The sequence below is a fragment of the Pelobates fuscus genome, chromosome 2 (genome assembly GCF_036172605.1).
Source record: "Pelobates fuscus isolate aPelFus1 chromosome 2, aPelFus1.pri, whole genome shotgun sequence".
In the NCBI taxonomy this organism is placed as follows: domain Eukaryota; kingdom Metazoa; phylum Chordata; class Amphibia; order Anura; family Pelobatidae; genus Pelobates; species Pelobates fuscus.
The window spans coordinates 212,169,502-212,191,021 of record NC_086318.1 but is presented as its reverse complement, the minus strand read 5'-3'; positions in this window follow the sequence as shown (position 1 = coordinate 212,191,021).

The window sequence follows — 21,520 nt, the reverse complement described above, 5'->3', positions numbered from 1 at the left end:
AGTTACCTGGCTCAGAAAAGTCAAAAATAGTGAGATATCTTGCAGAGGGATGCAGCACTCTTAAAATTGCAAAGCTTCTGAAGCGTGATCATCGAACAATCAAGCGTTTCATTCAAAATAGTGAACAGGGTCGCAAGAAGCGTGTGGAGAAACCAAGGCGCAAAATAACTGCCCATGAACTGAGAAAAGTCAAGCGTGCAGCTGCCAAGATGCCACTTGCCACCAGTTTGGCCATATTTCAGAGCTGCAACATCACTGAAGTGCCCAAAAGCACAAGGTGTGCAATACTCAGAGACATGGCCAAGGTAAGAAAGGCTGAAAGACGACCACCACTGAACAAGACACACAAGCTGAAACGTCAAGACTGGGCCAAGAAATATCTCAAGACTGATTTTTCTAAGGTTTTATGGACTGATGAAATGAGAGTGAGTCTTGATGGGCCAGATGGATGGGCCCGTGGCTGGATTGGTAAAGGGCAGAGAGCTCCAGTCCGACTCAGACGCCAGCAAGATGGAGGTGGAGTACTGGTTTGGGCTGGTATCATCAAAGATGAGCTTGTGGGGTCTTTTCGGGTTGAGGATGGAGTTGTCAGGGTACCTGAAGTCTCTACCTCTGAGAGAGGTAGAGACTTAGAAGTTTATCCGTCCAGAAGGGCTGTTTCCTCCGTCCCTCGCGGTCCTTCCGGTCATTTACACGCCGGCCGCGAGGGATCCACTTCCTTTTGTAACACGACGCCCAGCAGTCGACGTCATGACGCCAACCCGGACCGACCTGTCACTCAGTTGTCTGGAAACTAATCAGGACTCGTCGGAGGCGTGTCTACTCTCCTGAGCCAGGGTATTTAACAGTGCTTCTTCCATTTGCTCATTGCCCTGTCGTGGTTCTAGCCTGTCTAGTCACTCAGTGCTCTTGTATTCCAGTTATCCTTTTGGTTCCGACCCGGCTTGTTTGTATTACTCTGCTTATCTCTGTTACCCTTTGACTCTGCTTGTTCCTCGCTTACCTGTCTTCTCGTTCCCTCGACCTCGGCTTGCCTTTGACCATTCTCTCTATCTCCGTACGTTAGTCCGGCCATTCTAAGGTCCGGTATACGTACCTTTCTACTGTCTGTACTCTGCGTGTTGGATCCCTGTCCCGATCCTGACATTACGACAGGGCCAATGGATCCTGCAAGTACAAACAGTCAGCTTGGTCCTTCCGATCCTAGGTTTGAAGCCATGGAACACAGAATGGATCAGATGGCCCTAGCACTACAGGCGTTATTATCTCGTGCCAATAACCCACCAGAGGAGACGCGTACTACTTCTATTTCCCCTGTGAGTTCAGGCCTAGAGGTAGCCACTGTAGGTGCCTCTTCACGTATTACCCCACCAGTACATTATGGTGGTTCACCTGAGAAGTGTCGTGGTTTTTTAAACCAGATCAGTATCCACTTTGAATTGCAACCTCGCTCCTATCCTACAGATAGGGCGAAGGTTGGATTTATTATCACCTTACTCATTGAGAGAGCTCTGAGATGGGCCAACCCATTATGGGAGAATGATAACCCGTTAGTATATAATTATAATGCCTTTGTAGCTGCCTTTAGAAGAACTTTCGACCCTCCTGGTAGAAAGGTCAATGCAGCTAGATTACTTTTGCGCCTGAGACAAGAGAACCGAACACTTGTGGATTATGCACTAGAGTTCAGGTCTTTGGCGGCAGAAGTTAAATGGAATGAGCAGGCTTATATAGATGTATTTTTGAACGGGCTATCAGATGTAATCCTTGACAAGGTTGCTACTAGAGAGCTCCCTGAAAGTTTGGAGGATTTAATTTCGTTCATTTCTCGTATTGATGAGCGTTTAAGAGAGAGACAGAACACTCGAGAGAGGAACTTTAGACCTTCCTTTAAATTAGCTCCCGCATTTCAAAGTCCTGATTCCACTACCTCACTGTTTCCTGAACCTATGCAGATAGGCAATACTCGCCTCTCAGAAGAGGAAAGACAGTACAGGAGAAGGGAGGGATTGTGTATGTATTGTGGAGTCAGAGGTCACTTACGCCTGAATTGTCCTAATCGCTCGGGAAACGCCCGCACCTAAGTTTCTTTAGAGGACAGGCCTTGGGTGTTTCTATTTTGTCCTCTACTCATAATTATAAAGATCACAGGCTTCTGCTACCAGTTTCTTTGACTTGGGAGAAGGGAGTACTAAAGACCATGGCTTTGATAGATTCCGGAGCTGCTGAGAATTTTATCGACCAGGCCTTTGCTACTAAACACACTATCCCATCCCAGTTAAGGGATACACCCTTGGCCGTTGAGGCCATAGATGGTAGACCTTTACTTGAGCCTGTTATCTTTCGTGAAACCATACCCGTTAACTTAACTGTTGGTATCTTACACGAGGAAAACTTATCGCTTATGCTTATTTCGTCTCCTTCTGTTCCCATAGTCCTGGGTTATCCATGGTTAAAGAGACATAACCCTATTATTGATTGGGAGTTAGGGGAGATACTCTCATGGGGCCAGGGTTGCCAGGAGAAGTGTTTACGGAGGGTTTCTCCATTGGGTGTAATTAACACACCAGGTAGTTCTACCCAGTCTACAGATATACGGATACCGCCTCTGTACCTGGATTTAAAAGCAGTATTCGACAAAAGGAATGCTGATACTCTACCTCCACACAGGACTTTTGATTGTAAAATTAATCTACTACCTGGCACCATGCCTCCGAGGGGCAATGTATATCCTCTATCCACCAAAGAGAATTCAGTTCTAGAGGAATATATTCGGGAGAATCTAGACAAAGGATTCATTAGGAGATCTTCTTCTCCTGCCGGGGCTGTTTTTTTTTTTGTTAAAAAGAAGGATGGTTCCCTAAGACCTTGCATTGATTACCGAGGTTTGAATAAAATAACCATCAGAAATGCCTATCCGATCCCCTTGATTACCAAGCTGTTTGATCGCCTAAAGGGCTCTAAAATTTTCACCAAGTTGGATCTCAGAGGGGCATATAACTTGGTGAGAATCCAGCAAGGACACGAGTGGATGACAGCGTTCAATACCCGTTATGGGCATTATGAATACACGGTCATGCCTTTTGGTCTTTGTAACGCACCGGCAGTATTTCAGGATTTGATTAATGAAGTTCTTAGGGAATTTCAACATGATTGTGTTATTGTGTACCTGGACGACATACTTATACACCTTAGAGAGATTGAGACCCACCACAGACAAGTCAGAAAGGTATTACACAAACTTCTTCATCATTGCTTATACTGCAAATTGGAGAAATGTAGTTTTGACCAGTCTCAGATAGACTTTCTTGGTTACGTGATTTCTGGGGAAGGCTTTAAGATGGATCCCGATAAACTCCAGTCTATTTTAGATTGGCCATTGCCTAAGGGACTCAAGGCTATTCAGAGGTTTATTGGTTTCTCCAATTATTATAGGCGCTTCATTAAGGGATACTCTTCTATTATTGCGCCTATTACCAATATGACCAGACAGGGGGCTGACACTAAGACTTGGTCTACTGAAGCTCTCGTTGCTTTCAAGACTCTCAAGGAACTTTTTGCTTCTGCTCCAATTTTAGTCCATCCTGATACGACTCTGCCGTTCCTACTCGAGGTCGATGCCTCTGAGACAGGCGTAGGTGCTATTCTGTCACAAAGGTTAGGGGTGGACAAACCACTACACCCTTGTGGTTTTTTTTCCAAGAAACTGTCTGGCCCTGAGAGCAGATATGACATCGGTGACAGGGAATTATTAGCGGTCATTATGGCTTTAAAAGAGTGGAGACATTTATTGGAGGGGACCTTACATCCTGTTACCATTTTAACGGATCACAAGAACTTGTCCTATATTGGGGAGGCTAAGCGACTGTCCGCCAGACAAGCTCGTTGGTCCTTGTTCCTGACCCACTTCAATTATGTGCTTACTTATAGACCTGGTTCTAAGAACTCTAAAGCCGATGCTTTGTCTCGCCAATATGAACCTTCTACTATATCTGAACCTGTTCTTTCCTCTATAGTTCCGAAATGCAATATTATCGCTAACACGAATCTCAGGATTCACTCTCCGTTACTTGCCGAGATCTTAAAGCTGCAACATCTAGCCCCTAAACAGACTCCCGGGGGTCGACATTTCGTTCCTCCTGCTCTTCAACTGGAACTGTTACAATGTTTCCACAACAACAAGGTGGCTGGACATCCTGGCATTCGCAAGACGTGCGCTTTGATCTCTAAAGACTTCTGGTGGCCTGCTTTACGTAGGGATATTAAAGATTTCATCGGTGCGTGTGAGGTTTGTACTAAGACCAAGCAACCTCATACGCTTCCATGTGGATTTCTGCATCCCTTAGAGGTTCCAGAAAAGCCATGGTCCTGTTTGGCTATGGACTTTATCGTCGATTTACCTATATCTAAAAAACAGACTGTTATCCTCACTGTGGTTGACAGATTCACCAAGATGGCTCACTTCGTTCCTCTGCCTAAACTTCCGTCTTCTCCCGAGTTGGCAGAGATATTCGCAAGGGAGATTTTTCGTTTACATGGGATACCCTCCCAAATTGTATCTGACAGAGGTTCCCAATTTGTTTCTCGTTTTTGGAGATCCTTCTGCTCTCAACTGGGTATCAAATTGAATTTCTCTTCCGCCTATCATCCTCAGTCTAACGGAGCTGCTGAACGCACCAACCAAAAGATTGAACAATATTTACGTTGTTTTGTTTCCGAACACCAGGACGATTGGGTCGGTTTGATTCCTTGGGCGGAGTTCGCGCACAACAATCTCGTTTGTGATTTTACTCATTCAAGCCCCTTCTTCATGAATTATGGCTTTCATCCATCCATTCTTCCCTCGGTTTCTCCTTCCCAAGGGGTACCGTCGGTTGATGTTCATGTTGCCAATTTGAGGAAGTTGTGGGATCAGACTCGACAAATTCTTCTGCACAATTCTATGCTGGTTAAGAAACACGCTGATAAACGTAGAAGGTCGGCTCCGTTTTTTGTTCCAGGCGATAGAGTATGGTTGAGTACTAGAAACATTCGTTTAAAAGTGCCTTCCATGAAGTTCGCTCCTCGTTATATTGGACCTTACAGGGTTCTGACTCGAATTAACCCAGTTGCGTATCGTCTAGCTCTCCCATCTGCCTTACGCATCCCTAACTCCTTTCATGTTTCATTGCTGAAACCGCTAGTCTGCAACAGATTTTCCTCCACGGTATCCTCTCCTCGCTCTGTTCAGGTGGAGGGTCAGGAGGAGTATGAGGTCAACTGTATCATCGATTCTCGTATCTCCCGGGGGAGAGTACAATATCTGGTCGACTGGAAAGGATATGGTCCTGAAGAGAGGAGTTGGGTACCTCAAGAGGATGTTCATGCTCCTCGCCTCCGCAGGGCGTTTCACTCCCGCTTCCCATCTCGCCCCGGTTCCTTCCGCCCGGTGGGCGTATCTGAGAGGGGGGGTACTGTCAGGGTACCTGAAGTCTCTACCTCTGAGAGAGGTAGAGACTTAGAAGTTTATCCGTCCAGAAGGGCTGTTTCCTCCGTCCCTCGCGGTCCTTCCGGTCATTTACACGCCGGCCGCGAGGGATCCACTTCCTTTTGTAACACGACGCCCAGCAGTCGACGTCATGACGCCAACCCGGACCGACCTGTCACTCAGTTGTCTGGAAACTAATCAGGACTCGTCGGAGGCGTGTCTACTCTCCTGAGCCAGGGTATTTAACAGTGCTTCTTCCATTTGCTCATTGCCCTGTCGTGGTTCTAGCCTGTCTAGTCACTCAGTGCTCTTGTATTCCAGTTATCCTTTTGGTTCCGACCCGGCTTGTTTGTATTACTCTGCTTATCTCTGTTACCCTTTGACTCGGCTTGTTCCTCGCTTACCTGTCTTCTCGTTCCCTCGACCTCGGCTTGCCTTTGACCATTCTCTCTATCTCCGTACGTTAGTCCGGCCATTCTAAGGTCCGGTATACGTACCTTTCTACTGTCTGTACTCTGCGTGTTGGATCCCTGTCCCGATCCTGACAGGAGTCAACTCCCAGTCCTACTGCCAGTTTCTGGAAGACACCTTCTTCAAGCAGTGGTACAGGAAGAAGTCTGCATCCTTCAAGAAAAACATGATTTTCATGCAGGACAATGCTCCATCAGTCTTAAGGGGTTAAAGACTGACACTCTGTACTGCATAAAAAGCTTATTTGTGGTCTTTAGAAATAAGCACCACCACTATTTTGTGTAAGAGTTCCACAAGGGGAGTCCACAGGGTTTTTGTTCTAATAAAACAGTGTTACACTATATCTGTATTTTTTCCTATTTAAAAGGTGGATACACAGTTTCCATTTGGATTGGCAGGTGAATCATGAAAGGATAACACAGCACACTGTATCAACTATATTATACCCACTGGACTTTAGACATATCCTTTTAAAACAATTTCTTGATTTTTGGGACTCACACTAATTCCGTAATTTTATTTGTTTTAATTTGTTTTTACAGTATGTTTTTTCCCCATTACTATAGTAAGGGGAATATTATCTAAGCGCTGATACTAGTTTATTTTTTGCATATATGTTTTTTTGGAACTTGGAAAGGTTCTATTGTATTTAGCTTCTTTTTGGTGTCTTTTAATTAGATATATTTTTTATGTGCGCTCTCTTATAGTGTTTGTTATCCCTCACACTATCCTACTGACACTATCACCTGTCTTTTGCAGGCGACCCCTCACCACAGGGGAGGGGGAGGCGACCTCTCCAAACAGGAGGCAGACGGCCTGTTTCTGGACACCCACGGTTGTCCTTTGTTCGACCCTCGAACCATAAAGCATCCGAGGTTCTCAGACTGGAGCCTAACAAACCACCTAGCAGAATTTGTGCATTTCTGGATGCGTAAACCTCTAGACAGAGAGGTCAGGGTGGAAAGCCCACTACTCATCCTGTCCGACAAGATGGCAGTGGCATTGGAATTAGATCAAACAGTGGTTATTTTCATGTCCCAGATGGGACGGGACCCCAGAAAATGGTCCAAATAAGGGCTGAAAGCCACGTAGGACAAGCTGCTGACATCCTGGGACCTCTGGTGAAGATCCTATATTTCGCTGACATTGCGCTGGCTCAAGGCACGCAGCTTGACCCTCACACTGTGTGTGAATATGCACAACGATGCATATGCCTCCTAGGCAACTCAAATGCAGCCCTCTGCCTGGAGATATGTAGAGCAACATTGGTACGGATAGATGCAAAGCTCATGAACATGGCCACCAAGGAATAAGGGGCTTCGGCCAACGGCCTCTTGTTTGGCGATGTATTAATCGCAGACTTAAACAAACACGTGTCCCTCTTAACGACACTCAAAAAAGCCCAGACATCGTTACGACAGCTCTTCCGGGCCACACAACTCTATGGTGTTTTTGGAAGGGCTGTTCGGTAGAGAGGCCGTGCCACCAGCAGAATATGGTCTTCTGGACCCAGGCCCAACCCTCCCTCAACTTCGTTCTACCCAAGTTCTGCTTACCGGAAACCCTCACACTGCCAAGGTGTGACCATGTCTAGAGGCTCATGTGGACGTGGACATGGCCAATTCCTCTCACGTGGGTCTCGATTTATGTTCCCCTTACATTGCCTTAACTGTAGGAAGGTTGTCTCTTTTCTTCTAGAACTGGAGGGACATTTCAACAGATGCCTGGATCCTCCAAATGGTGCAGGGATACAGCAAAGAATTTTCCTCCAACCCCGTTCATCCATGACCACCACAACCTCTTTGTGTGTCCAAGGCTCAGGAACTCCTCATAGACGAAGAAATACAAGCACTTTTCACCAAAGGCACAGTTCATTTTGCACTCGACAACGGAGGATTTTTCAGCAACATCTTTATGGTACAAAAGAAGACAGGCGATTACCGGCCAGTCATCAACCTATGTCAACTAAATACTTTTGTAATCTACCGTTACTTCACAATGGAGGGCATCTATTTACTATGCGACCCTTTGCTAAAAGATGATTGGTTCACACGTCAAGATGGTGATGTCTGGGGGTACGGTGCTTGATCTAGACGATTTGCTAATCTTCTGCAACTCGGCCTCACAACTAGTATCAAGATTTATCATGGATTTTTTCGGATCGCTGGGATTTGCGGTGAATTGGGAGAAGTCGTCTCTCAAACCAGCTCAAGTTGTTCAATTCCAGGGGGTTCAAGATCGACTCCACGGCATGTCTCCTACTTCTCCCTTTGTCAAAGATTGCTTCCATCCGAAAGGAAATTTGGAAAATCCTGCGACTATAACTTATCCCACTTCGACTTCTGGCCCAAGCAGTGGGTCTACTGTCCGCTTCCATTCAGGTTCATCACCCAGGTCCCCTCCACTACTGAGCCATGCAACGACTAAAGGCTCACTTTTTGCAAGCAGGTTACTGATATGATCAGCTAATACCGATCAATGCAGAGGTGCGCACAGAACTCCATTGGTGGCTCCTCCATATGCAAGCCTGGAATGGGAAAGTAATTTTTGGTCCTTCACCAGATTTCATGGTGGAATCGGACGCCAGTCTCTAGGCTGGGGAGCGCACTGCACAGACTCCTCCACAGGGGGGCCATGGCTACACGAGGAGTCAGAGATGCACATCAAATGCTTGGAACTGATGGCAGGCTCCTTTGCCATCCGCAGCTTGGCCAAGCACATGTCGAATTGTTGTGCACTACTGCGCATGGACAACATTTCAGTGGTGCAGTATATCAATTATATCAGTATATCAGTATATCAATTGACTGGGCGGAGCTCGATCTCAGACATTTACACCTTTTGTCTCTCCAGGAATACTAAGAGCAGTATACCAGGGGCCTTCAACCTCACAGCGGATTGGTACTCCCGCCCCTGGAGGGACAACAGCGATTGGCGACTGAATGTAAAGGTCTTCAAGACTTTGGCACTGCACAGGGATCCTCTACGAATAGACCGCTTTGCTTCACAGATAAACTGTCAACTTCCCAGATTCTTTAGCTGTCTCCTGGACCCGGAATGCGATTCAGTGGATGCATGTCTTCAGAAGTGGCCAAAAGAAGGGGCCTACACGTTTCCACCCTTCACAAGATATGGACACACCAAACATCACTCCTGTACCTAATGGAACTCTCATACGATCATCCGCTGAGGCTACTAGACTTCTCGCTCCTCTTATCCAACCCGCAAGGGTAGTCACACCCACTCATTCTGCAAGACCGGCCTGAAATAAATGGTCTAGCTGGTGTATGGAGAGGGATTCAGATCCCTTTACAGCCCCTGTCTCCGTCGTATTGAATTTCCTCTCTTCTATTTTTTCATCAGGTTAGCCTTACTGTTTGGTTAACGTTATGCGGTCGGTGATATCAGCAGCCCACATCCCTATCCAAGGACGCCCAGTTGGACAGGATCCGTTGGTTTCCCACCTCATGAGAGGTATGCGTTTATCTTGTCCCCCTGGTCCAGAGCACTCACCTCTCTGGGACCTCGAGTTGGTTTTGAATTTCCTTAGGAATTGTCCAGACAACACATTGCTATCTTTGCGTCAACTGTTGGCAAAGCTCACTTTGCTACTATGTCTGGTTTTTTTCCGTAGGATATCAGATGTTAGGGAGTTCGACGTGGACGGTTTATCTTTTTCACTGGAGGGTGTTTCTTTTTCGATTTTGCGTTTTACAAAACAAATTCTTCTTTGTTTTTTTTTTATCAATTTTTTCCTTCTGCTCCCCATCTTTGCGTGGTTAAAACTCTCCTTCACTATGTGGAAGTTACTGCTTCACTTCATTGTTCCCCATCGGAACAATTACTCATATCGTATGTACAACCGCATGGACCAGTTTCAGCTACGACCCTCGGACCCTAAATGGGTCCGATGGCTGTTATCACTGGTGGACGTCAAATCGCATACTCCACATACTCCATATGTGGTGCAGCGACTATGCAAACTTTTCCGTCGGGTGTTTCACTGGCGGACATTATGCATTCTGCTTATTGGTCTCACGAAGATACGTTTCGGATTTTCCATTTCCGTCCTGCTTCTTTTGCTCTTCTTTCATAAGGTGTTAAAAATGCAAATATTTGCCTCCTGTCATGTGGTAAAATTGCAAATTATGCTAACATAGTGTACCTATAATCTTAATTTTAGTAATGACAGGAGGCAAATATTTCCCTCCCTTTTTCCTCTCCCTATACTGGTTTTATCTAATTTTGTGTTTGTTTACATGTCCTTCTACTGCTTATGTTAATTTTCCTATCTGGTTGATATCTATTATTATACAATTTCTGGTTCAGATATGAATACGTTAGTTTATACTTAATAATAGTATTGATAAACTACAGTCATTTTGCTACCTTTCACTTCTTTTTGTTCTTTTCAGTGTGAGAATTGGTATTATACATTGGATCTATCCATTGCATCCTTACTGTTCAAGCAGTTCTTGTGGTTACATTGGATCCACGTCGTTTCTATGGTTGCCAAAAGTTCAACTCTATTCTTTAAAGGCCAATCTCTTATTTCACTAGGAATTCAAAGTACATTAGGAAATATGAAAATTTAGATTTATTCATAACTATTTTTATAATGTGTCTTGCTTGGAGCAGTTTATGAAATTGTATATTTAGGACACATCAAAACAAGACATCAAACATGGATGCCGCTAAGCAGCTGTGTTTAACCAAAATAAAATTATCATGCATTTAGAAAAACTATTTTATTGTCAATCAGTTATTACATTTCCAATGTAAATTATGTCAACATAGTTGATTTAAACATTGCATGGAAAAACAAACTGAGAAATGAAATTTCATTAAACAAATGCACAATAAGGAACATTTAACCTATGATGTTCACAAGTCACACTTCTTTAAACTTCTTTCTCTTAATTTGAGTTTTTGCATGTTTGTTTTTTTCATTTCATGTTCCATTGAATTGAATTGAATATTTTGCTTCTATTGCCTCTTAATATTATAAAGGGACTGACAATATTCATTTTTTGTTCTGTGCTGCCCCTGCCCCTGATCTGCCTTTTTGGCTGACATCATCAGAATTGATGATCTCAGCCAATCACAATGTTTTCCATAGGATGACTGAGATTGTTAATTTTGATTATATCAGTCAAGGAGGCAGGGTGCGGGTGGGACAAAAAAACACTCTAGCCAATCAGCATCTCCCTTAGAGATGCATTGATTCAATGTATCTCTATGGATAGCATTCAACATTGTGCAGCACTTCCTCAGGAAGCACCTTTAGTGGCCGTCTAAGGAGTGGCCAGTGCACTGAATATACTCACCAGAACAACTACATTAAGCTGTAGTTGTTCTGGGGACTAAAGTGTCCCTTTAAGTAACCCTGTGCTCATTACACATGCAAGGTGTCTATTGTAATAATATTTTTGGAATGTCTTGTGTTATCCCCTGTCTGGCTGAGGGACCTGTGCAGCGCCACTTGATCATTGTAGATGAGTCTGTAAAAGTGATTTGCAGCACCACCTGTTAGTTGCATAGTTAGGTGCACTACCTGAATAGAAACACTTTGAATAATTTACTTATTATGTTTTATACAGTCATGGGACATAGTTCTTGTTAGTCTTTGTCTTCCCCGCCCCTTTATAAATATTGAATTGTGTTATTATGAGTGCCTCTTTGATTTCCTATATGATTTTGTTATATGTTTAGGATTGAGTGTGTAAGTGTGGGAAGTGGGATCAATTCCAGCCTGGGAAGTGCAGGCAGAAAGCCAAGCCTTTCTGGAGACCAGTCCAGCGGAGGTAGCTGTAGCTCTGGCTTCACTCATGGTCTTGGTAATAGTCTTTTTCCTGGTAAACCTACATCCCTGGGGGTATTTTGTCACCAAAGCTATTTTTTAAAATCTTTGAGCAGCATGTAAAACTATTTATAACATGCACTTGACAACATTATTGGCCCCTATATCATATCCTGTGCCAGGGCTGCCATCAGAAATGTTGTAGCCTCTTACACAGCTCTATGCCTGGACCCCCAGGGCACACCCCAGAGTCTGTCCAGAAGGCCTACCCATGAGGCCACCCATAGATCCCACCCATTAGTCGGAAAGTGGAGTGTATGTGTGTAGGTGATGTGTTTTGTGTTATTGTAAAGGATGTAATGTGTGAGCTTGCAATGTAGTGTACAGAAAATCCAGTTTGTGTAGGGGATGTAGAGTGTGTATATAAGGGATGCAGTGTTTGTCTGTGTAAGGGAGTAAGTGTGTGCCTATAGAGGATGTACTGTGTATATAGTGGATGCAGTGTGTTTGTGTGTAAGGAGTACAGGAAATGTGTGTGTGTGTGTGTGTGTGTGTGTAAGGGATGCTTTGTGTGTAGATGTGCCTGTCTTATGGATGCATTGTGTGTGTGTGTAAGGGATGCACTGTGTGTGTGTGTGTGCGTGTGTGTGTGTATTGTGTGTTTCTGTGTGTGTGAGTATGAGATGCATTTTGTGCTTGTGTTTAATTATTTTCTGGACATGGAGGGGGGCAGAGTATTGTCTGGTGGTATTGTAGAGGGTCTCAGCCTTCACCTCTGCTTGGTGAAGACTTTTCTCATGAGCCATGCACCATTGGGGTGTTTGCATATTGGGGTGTTGCCATGATAACCTGCGGAAATGCTGTGAAATCCAGGGCTCGCCAGAATGAAAGGGTCTTCCACATTAGCGCTTGAAGTATACTGGTGGAGTTGGGAAGGCAGCTTAAACAGCCCAATCCAGTTTCAAATATAGGATGTATATACAAAAAGGTGGAAGTAGAGCCTAGACAAGATGAAGGCAATATGCAATGAGAGGAAGGGACAAAGAGTATAGAAAAAGAAATACACTTATAGTGTATAGAGGTATCAGTTAACTCTAATTCTGTGCATCTGGGTTGTATAATACCCACCTAAGGAAATGTGGTGTATGAAAAATGAACAGAATAGATGCCAATATAGTGTAGTATGTACAGTACCATAGTCTTGATAGGTGCTTAAAGGAACACTATAGCATCAGAACCCAAACATATATAACTGACCCAATAGCGTTAAAACCACCATCAAGCCACCCTGGTCCTCCCTAAATATAGTAAAATCTTACTTGGCAGAGCCAGCCCAAGCCAAACACAATCCTGGCCAATCAGCATCTCCTCATAGAGATGCATTGAATAAATGCATCTCTAAGATGAAAGTTCAGTGTCTCCATGCAGAGGGTGGAGACACTAAATGGCAGTGCTGCACAGTGTATTTGACAAGTTTTGAAAGAAGTTTGTAAACAGTGCATCAAGTGCATCAAGAGCGCAAAACAAGCTTAAAAAAAATATATACTGGAGAAAGCTCTAGACAAAGCCAGAGCCCGCTAGCTGGTAGATAAGAAATTACAGACAATAGTCTACCTATTGTACACCTATACAGTAAGACCAACCCACTCAGACTCCACAATCAAACAAGGAACACTCCCAAAGGTGTGAGTATGTGAGAAAAAAAAAAGAGGCTTGGGAATTGCCTAAAATTAAGTACACATTTCCAATTCCACTATGTATTATAGGGAATCCAACGTTTGATTGTTCTTGTATAATCAAAAGTCAAACTGGAAGATATCAGTCGAGATGTGGGTAACAGAACAATCAAAGGTGAATTTAGCCATTGTATATATAATGCTGAGTGAGTGAATAAGAACTGGGACTGGAATTCTCACTACTCCCAGCCAGCCCAAAAGTCTATCTAAGTAGGGAGAGTAGGGAGAGGCTGTGTGTGTTTAAGTGCATATAGATAATAGCTAGCCAACTATTCCCAAATATAGTACTGAATGTGGGAATGAGAACTCACTAGTACAAGGCTGTGAATGTAAGTTTATATATATATGATCAGAACTGCTCCCAACTATTAGCCAGTCAGTTACTCCCATGTATAGTAGTGAGTGAGTGAGTGAGTGAGTGAGTGGGAACTAGGACTGGAATGCTCACTATTCCTAACAAGCCCAAGAAACTCTCTAAAAAAAAAAAAAAAAAAACACAAAAGGAAAGTGATTTATTAATAAGACCCAGATGACACTTTTTTAGGTCAACAAAAATATTTAAATGTGATGATCTGTTTCTTCAATTTTGGATATTGCATGCAAATTTGTTCTCGAGGGAATTGAACAACTGAAATTTCATACCATATCGTTTTAGTTTTTGTATGACATCAAGAAGTTAAAGGATGTCCAAGAAGAACAACTCATTAATTGATGTATCCGGTAACAGGATGATTCCATAGAGTGGGGTGTTTGAGTGTGGCTTGCCATAATTTCCAGATTCAAAAGTAGTTATCCCTTTATATAGTTGTAGCTTCATTCATTACATCTTTCTCTTTTTCCTGCAGATACGTATGTGAGTAAATGAGCAGAGGGATAAGGCTATTGAACATTCTGCAAAGTTAAATGAACGAACACATTTTCTACTTTCTGGGACAAAATGCACCATTGGATGGATTATGTTTTTTTTTGTTTGTTTTTTATTAAATGTCTTTCTTTAATATTTTTAAAAAGCAGTGATTGCAATCTGACCAAGTTCAAAGCTTCCCAAAACCCCATTAATCCAGAGAGCTTGAAATATTTGCACCATATTTAATCCACTTTTCTCTATGCACATGCTGTTTTAGCACAGGGAAATCTTTATATTCAGATTATAACACAAAATGTTATTTATTTATGTGGTGATACAAATGGGACTTTATTCTAACACTATATAGACTCATACTCTGATAATCCCCTAGCTCTAAATTAGGATTTAGGTGCCCCTTTTGAGGTGACCACAGGAAATTATAAATGTAAGGAGGTTTTGGATAGTAATGCCACTTTATCATTTTTACTCGATATAGAGCAGATATAGGATATGCATTGTGAAGCACTATCATTTTAATTGTTTAGTTTTGGCACTGCTATGTTTATATTGTGTTTTTTATCACATTAATTGTGTATTACATATATTTACAATGCTCTTACAACAGATAATTGTAATACACTTAAGCTCATTTAGCACTAGCACTATTTAATTTGACTTCCCTGTTGGAATTAGTGTAGGACCTATCAATATTGGGGTACTGTGGAGTAGTGGGGGGCTTAACCCGATATGGCCATATGGTGGAACTGAATCTCCATATTTCTTTGCTGAGATAGATTTTAAGTTGCCTTAGAAAATGTAAAACTGTATTTTTATGCGTGCACTGTATTAGCTAGAAGTATTAGACACCTAGTCATAAATAAAGTCCCTTCCTGCTAAGCCACTTTTCCTTTGTGGTGAGGTGTGAAACTTTGCCTCCACAGGTCATTCGTGTTCTCTCTTACCAAGACATTCTGACAAGACACTTTTTGGTTGTTTTTATTTTGCAGACCTTTGATCTTTTGATATGCTAATGACAATTAACAGTCAAGAGACATTTTTTTGCTATGGTTAATTAAAAGACAATAATAATAATAATAATAATAATAATAATAATAATAATCTGGAAGTGAATAATCATGCATCCTGTTATACATAATAAGAATGGCAAGAACCTGATGTACAAAAAATGTACAAACATGACTAGAGTAAATTAAATAATTTGGGGGAAGTCGACTATATTAAGTCATAGACGGATTTTGTAAGATGTCTATGCAACAGATAAATTGCAGCCAATTTACAGATAATAATAACAAAAATAATAACAAAGTAGTTAACCAGGAAAGGTACATTCAGATTACTCTGGATTTCAAGTATGTCCCGGGGATGTTATCTTAGCCCAACATCCAGGGGTTGTTACAATTACCCAATTTAATGGTACTCATAAAATAATTATTTCTGTGCCAGGTGTACAAAAAGAAACGGAAAAAAAAAATCACATAAAATTGTGTTGGATCAGCCAAAAGGGGAGGTATAAGCATTGGAAACTCAATATGGGGCAAAGGCTATTAAGTCCATGGAATACAAGTGAACCATGTGCTTGCCTGGGAAGACAAATCTATTTTGGGTGAGTTGCCAGGTTCCCTATCATATCATATTACTGTACAGAACTTTATCATTCCATGTAATGTCTACTTATTTATATGTCTCTTCCTATACTCATAAACATTTGTTTCCTTTTTCGATACTAATTTCTACACATTTAATGTCTTATACTATGTGTATATATCTCTCTGTTTGGGTTCATTTTTTAAATTGTGTGTGAAGAAGGGACAAATTGTTTGCTCCCCATCCTGTTTTCCCTCTATAGATTACTTTTGATATGTGAACCAGTATATTATGCATATAATTTGCAGTACACCAATTGGTACAGTTTTATGCCCTTTTGATTAATTTCCGAATCAGGTATTCGGTACTGAAATTCTGCTAAGCTAAACCAACGTATCCCCAAACTACAGCATCTTTCAAATGAGCCTTTGTTAGGACTTTTATGTTATTACTAGCTTTATCAGTTTTCCAATATGGCAAAATAATATAATAAAATACCTGCATTTGAGCATAATAAACACATTATATGTACAGATAATTCATATTTCTAAAATAAAGGCATAAGGTGACTAAAAGTTGTATTGTACGGTATATAGTACAGTCAAAACTAAGGTGGGGATAATAATTTCTACCATTAATCATATTAGTAGTGATCGCAGGGGACAAAATGCTGTGGTAGGGCATGGGGATAGAGGCTGGGACATAGGATAGCGGCTGAGGCAGGGGTATAGTGGCTGAAGTGGGTGCATGGGAGCATAGTAGCTGTCGTGGGTGCAGGGGTCATAAAGACTATAATTGGTCTATAATATAAGCAAGAGGTAATAGAATCTTTAGTGGGTGCAGGTGTAATGGGGCTGTACTGGGTGCAGGAGCGATGGGGTTATAGTGGGTGCAGCGGGATAGGATCTATAGTTGGTGCAGTGGGGATTGGGGCTGTAGTGGGTTCAGAGGGGATAGGAACTGTAGTGGGTGCATGAAGATAGGGGATGCTGTGGGTGCAGGGGGTAATATGTGCTATAGTGGGTGCAAGGGTTAATAGAAGGATTAGTGAGTGCAGGGGGATAGAGGCTGTAGCGGATGAAGCAGATGTAGAGGCTTTAATGGGTGGAAGGTGTAATATGGGCTTTAGTGGGTAAAGGGTGTTGTGAAATAAAAGCTGTGGTTGGGGATAGGGTAAGTAGTGAGTAGTACAAGCTGTGATCATGGATGGGGCTGCAGTGGGGGATAAAGGAGATTATATTTATATCTCTATCTCTCAATCATCTCTCTCTCTCTATCAATTTTAGTAAAAAAAAAAAAGGGTTTATTTTCCTCTCCCTGAGCTTTACCTTATGCCAGGGAAGGAGTAATTCTTCATGGTGGTCCGGTGGGAAAATATGCTTGTATGCACCCTTGGTGGTTACAGACAGTTCCTTCTGCATGGGGACTTTAGCAGAGCATTGCCGTAGTAATTGCAAAAGATAAAAATAAAGGACAGAAAGGTGCTTTCAAGATAAATAATCGCGTGCAGCTAAAAATTACCCAAGTGTAACGTCACTCTTTACACTAAAACATGTGATAACTTTGGAAACAAGATAAGGTGATTTGCGCATACAGAAATAGATATTTTGGTTTACCTTACACTCAATGTTTCTTTGGTAACCAATACATATGAATTTATTTCACCTATATTACATAATTTAAAAAAAACACACATAGTGTAATCTGTTTATGTGAGGGTATATATGTAAGAATATTTCTTCAAAATCACAATTTTAAGAGCCCATTAAAAGTTGGCTCAGTACTTATGGTGCTTTTCATCTCATAGGAGAGATATGTGGTGAGATTTCCAAGGATATTAAGTAAGGTAAACCAAAATATCTCTTTCTGTGTGCGCAAATCACCTTATCTTATTTCCAATTGCCATGGTAATGCATGGTAATGCTCTGATATGTAGAAGGAGGCAGACCAAGTTCTTAACATTCGAGCAATGTATCTGGTGATGGAGGCTGAAAGGGCACACAGGGAGAAGCAAGGCATTGCTACAGGCAATTGATTACGATTCAAGTTTTATAGCTATTTCTGTAAATTAAGATGCATTAAAAGAACACCTACACCTATGCCGGTGACAGCCTGACATCTACCTGCAATTTTTTACTCTCCGTCTTTCCTCTTTTTATCCCCCCCTTTATCTCTCTTCTCCATTCGCTCTACTTGACTCATATATTTCCCTTCTCCATCATCAATTGTCACCACTTGAGGAACTTTTCATGTAAATGTATAAAATCTCTTAGAGAGTGGAGTCATAAACATCTCACTTTGTAAATTGTATACTGACGGTTTCTATTTATTTAAAAGTTAATCGCTTACTGTTTGTGCCTAACTTCCGCATTCATATCTACTGTGAATTCCAATGAGTGCGTTAATGTGACTCATTCAAACAAAGAGTATCTAACCTTACTTTATTGCTAATTTTCATGCACACCAATTATATGTTGAAGTGCCAAAGATCTTTATTGGTCATAATCATTGGTGCAATATATTGTTGCTCTTCTACCATATTGTGATGTGATGTTAAGACAATTCCTTTTTTTTTTTTTGGTGCCACTCACTGTCTATGATCTAAATAAAGAATTAAAAAAAAAGCACAACTACAGGCATAGGCGTGCGCAGCCTATTGCATTAGGGTGTGCACCCTAAAGCACAAACACACGCCGCATGTATATATATATATATATATATATATATATATATATATATATATATATATATATATATATATATATACACACACACACATATATACATACACTGCTGTGTGTGTGTGTGTGCTGTTAGTGTGCTGTGTGAGGGTGGTGTGTGTAAGGGTGCTGCTGTGTGTGTGTATGTGTGAGGGTGCTGGTAGTGTGCTATGTGGGTGAGGGTGTTTGTGTGTGTGTGTGTGTGTGTGTGAGGGTGCTGTTTATGTGGGAGGGTGTTTGTGTGTGTGTGTTAGGGTCCTGTTAGTGTGCTGTGTGAGGGTGCTGTGTGTGTGATGTGTGTGGGTGTCGTGTATTTCTGAGGGTGCTGTTTGTGTGTGTGTGTTTGCGAGGGTGTTGTTAGTGTGCTGTGTGTGAGGGTGTTGTGTGTTTGTAAAGGTGTACATACACATTCACAGACACACATTCACAGATACACATACACACATACACTCACACACATACACTCACACACATTCACAGACACACACACACACATTCACAGACACACACACACATTCACATACACACACACACAGACACACACACATACACAGTCAAAGACACACACACACACACACACAAACACACAATCACAGTCACAGACACACACACAAACACAGTCACAGACACACACACACAAACACAGTCACAGACACACACACACATTCACACACACACACAAATTATTATTTTTTTAATAAAAAAAATGTCCACCCAGCCTCCCTACCTGGAGTGCTGGCGTGGACTTGTCCCTGGTGTCCAGTGGGTCGGGCGGCTCTCTCAATATCAGCCGCGGCGAGGGAGCTGTGAGCTCTCTGCTCCCTCTCGCCGCGCGGGCTGTCTGCTGTAGCTGGGAGCCGGAATATGACGTCATATTCCGGCTCCCAGCATCAGCAAGCAGCGCGCGGCGAGAAGGAGCAGAAAGCTCACAGCTCCCTCGCCGCGGCTGATATTGAGAGAGCCGACCGGGGGGGGAGAGCCGACCTCTTGCCCCCCCCCTCCCATCCATGACAGGGGGGACATGGGGGGAGGAAGGGGGGCGCTGAGTGCCTGCAGGAACGGCGTTCCTGCAGGACTCAATCCATAGGCGTGCCGCAGGGATTAGGGTGTGCCCAGGCACACCCGGCACACCCCGTGCGCACGCCTATGACTACAGGATAAAGAAATTAACAATGCTGCATGAACACCTAGCTGCACACATGAACAAGCTACTAGCAACAGACTTCTCCCCTGACTGGCTAACACAAGGCAGAACAATACTGGTCATGAAGAACCCTCACAAGGAAAAAAACACCATCTAACTACTGACCAATCACCTTCCTCCCCACAACATGCAAGGTCTTGTCAGGCATGATAGCCTCCAAGATTGATGGGCATCTGAGTCAGTACATGAGCAATGCTCAGAAGTAGGATTGGAAACAACTCCAGTGGATCAAAACACAATGCAGTCACACGGTTTTCTAAGAACAGAGAGACCAATCTGTGCACAGCCTGAATTGACTACACAAAAGCCTATGACACAATGTCACAGAAATGGATACTGGAATGCTTGGCTCTATACAAGGTCAACAAGACAATAAGAGCCTTCATCAAGAACTCGATAAGCAAGTGGAAAATAACTCTAGAAGCCAATTCAAGGACAATAACTCAGGTGAATATCACATGTGGCATATACCGAGTTGATGCACTATCCCCAATTGCTGTTCTGCAACCCCCTTAGCCAGATTATCATGAAGAGTGGATACAGATACAGGTTCAAGAGTGGAGCTAACATCAGCCATCTATTCTGCATGGATTTGTCACGTATTCATCCGCACATAAAAATGTGGTAAATGGCATTTACTGTCCTGGCAGGAAAAGTTGTGACATTTGCTGATGCCAGGAGCAAGTATATGATGTCATATTCCGGCTCCCAGCATCAGCAGACAGCCCGCGCAGCGAGAGGGTGCCTCACTGCAGCCCCACTGGACCCAACCATGCCAGCTTTCCTAAAAGGTAGGGATGCTGGGTTAATTTTAATAATATTAATAATGTGTATATATGGCTGTTTGTGTATGTGTGTGTGTATATATGTATGTCTGTGTGTGTGTATGTATGTTAGTGTGTGTGTTTGTGTGTGTATGTCTGTTAGTGTATGTATGTGCATATGTCTGTTAGTGTATGTATGCGTGTGTGTGTCTGTTAGTTTGTCTGTTAGTGTATGTGTGTCTGTTAGTGTATGTGTGTGTTTGTGTCAGTGTGTGTGTGTGTGTGTGTGTATGAGTGTATTTACGTCTGTTAGCGTATGTAGATGTGTATGTTTGCGTGTATGTGCTTCTGTTAGTGTATGCATGCTTATGTTTGCATGTATGTGCTTCTGTTAGTGTATGTTTGTGAGTATCTGTCAAATCAGTGAGAGTCTGTTTGTCATTTGTGTGTGTGTGACCATTAGTGTGTGTCTGTCCGTGTGTCTCTCGGTCAATGAATGAGTTTGTGTCAGTGAATGTGTGTGTCAAATCAGTGACGTCTGTGTGTTTGTCATTGAGTGTGTGCTACTGTCAGTGTGTATGTGCCAGTGTGTGTCAGTGAATGTGTGTGTGTCTGTCAGAGAGTGTGTTTAAAGGGACACTATAGGCACCCAGACAACTTCAGCTCATTGAAGTGGTCTGGGTGCAGTGTCCCAGTCCCCTTAAACCTGCAAATGTGATTTTTGCAGTTTCTCCGAAACGGCCTCTTCAGGCAGTGTAAGCACTGTTCTTTCAACTGTGAACTTGCTTCCAACAGTGTCTCTAGGAACATTCAGTGCTTTCACAATTGTTTGTATCCTGTTTCTTGCTTGTAAAGGGCGATGATCTCTTCTCCTAACTTTGTGTACCATTCTATTCCTAATATGCA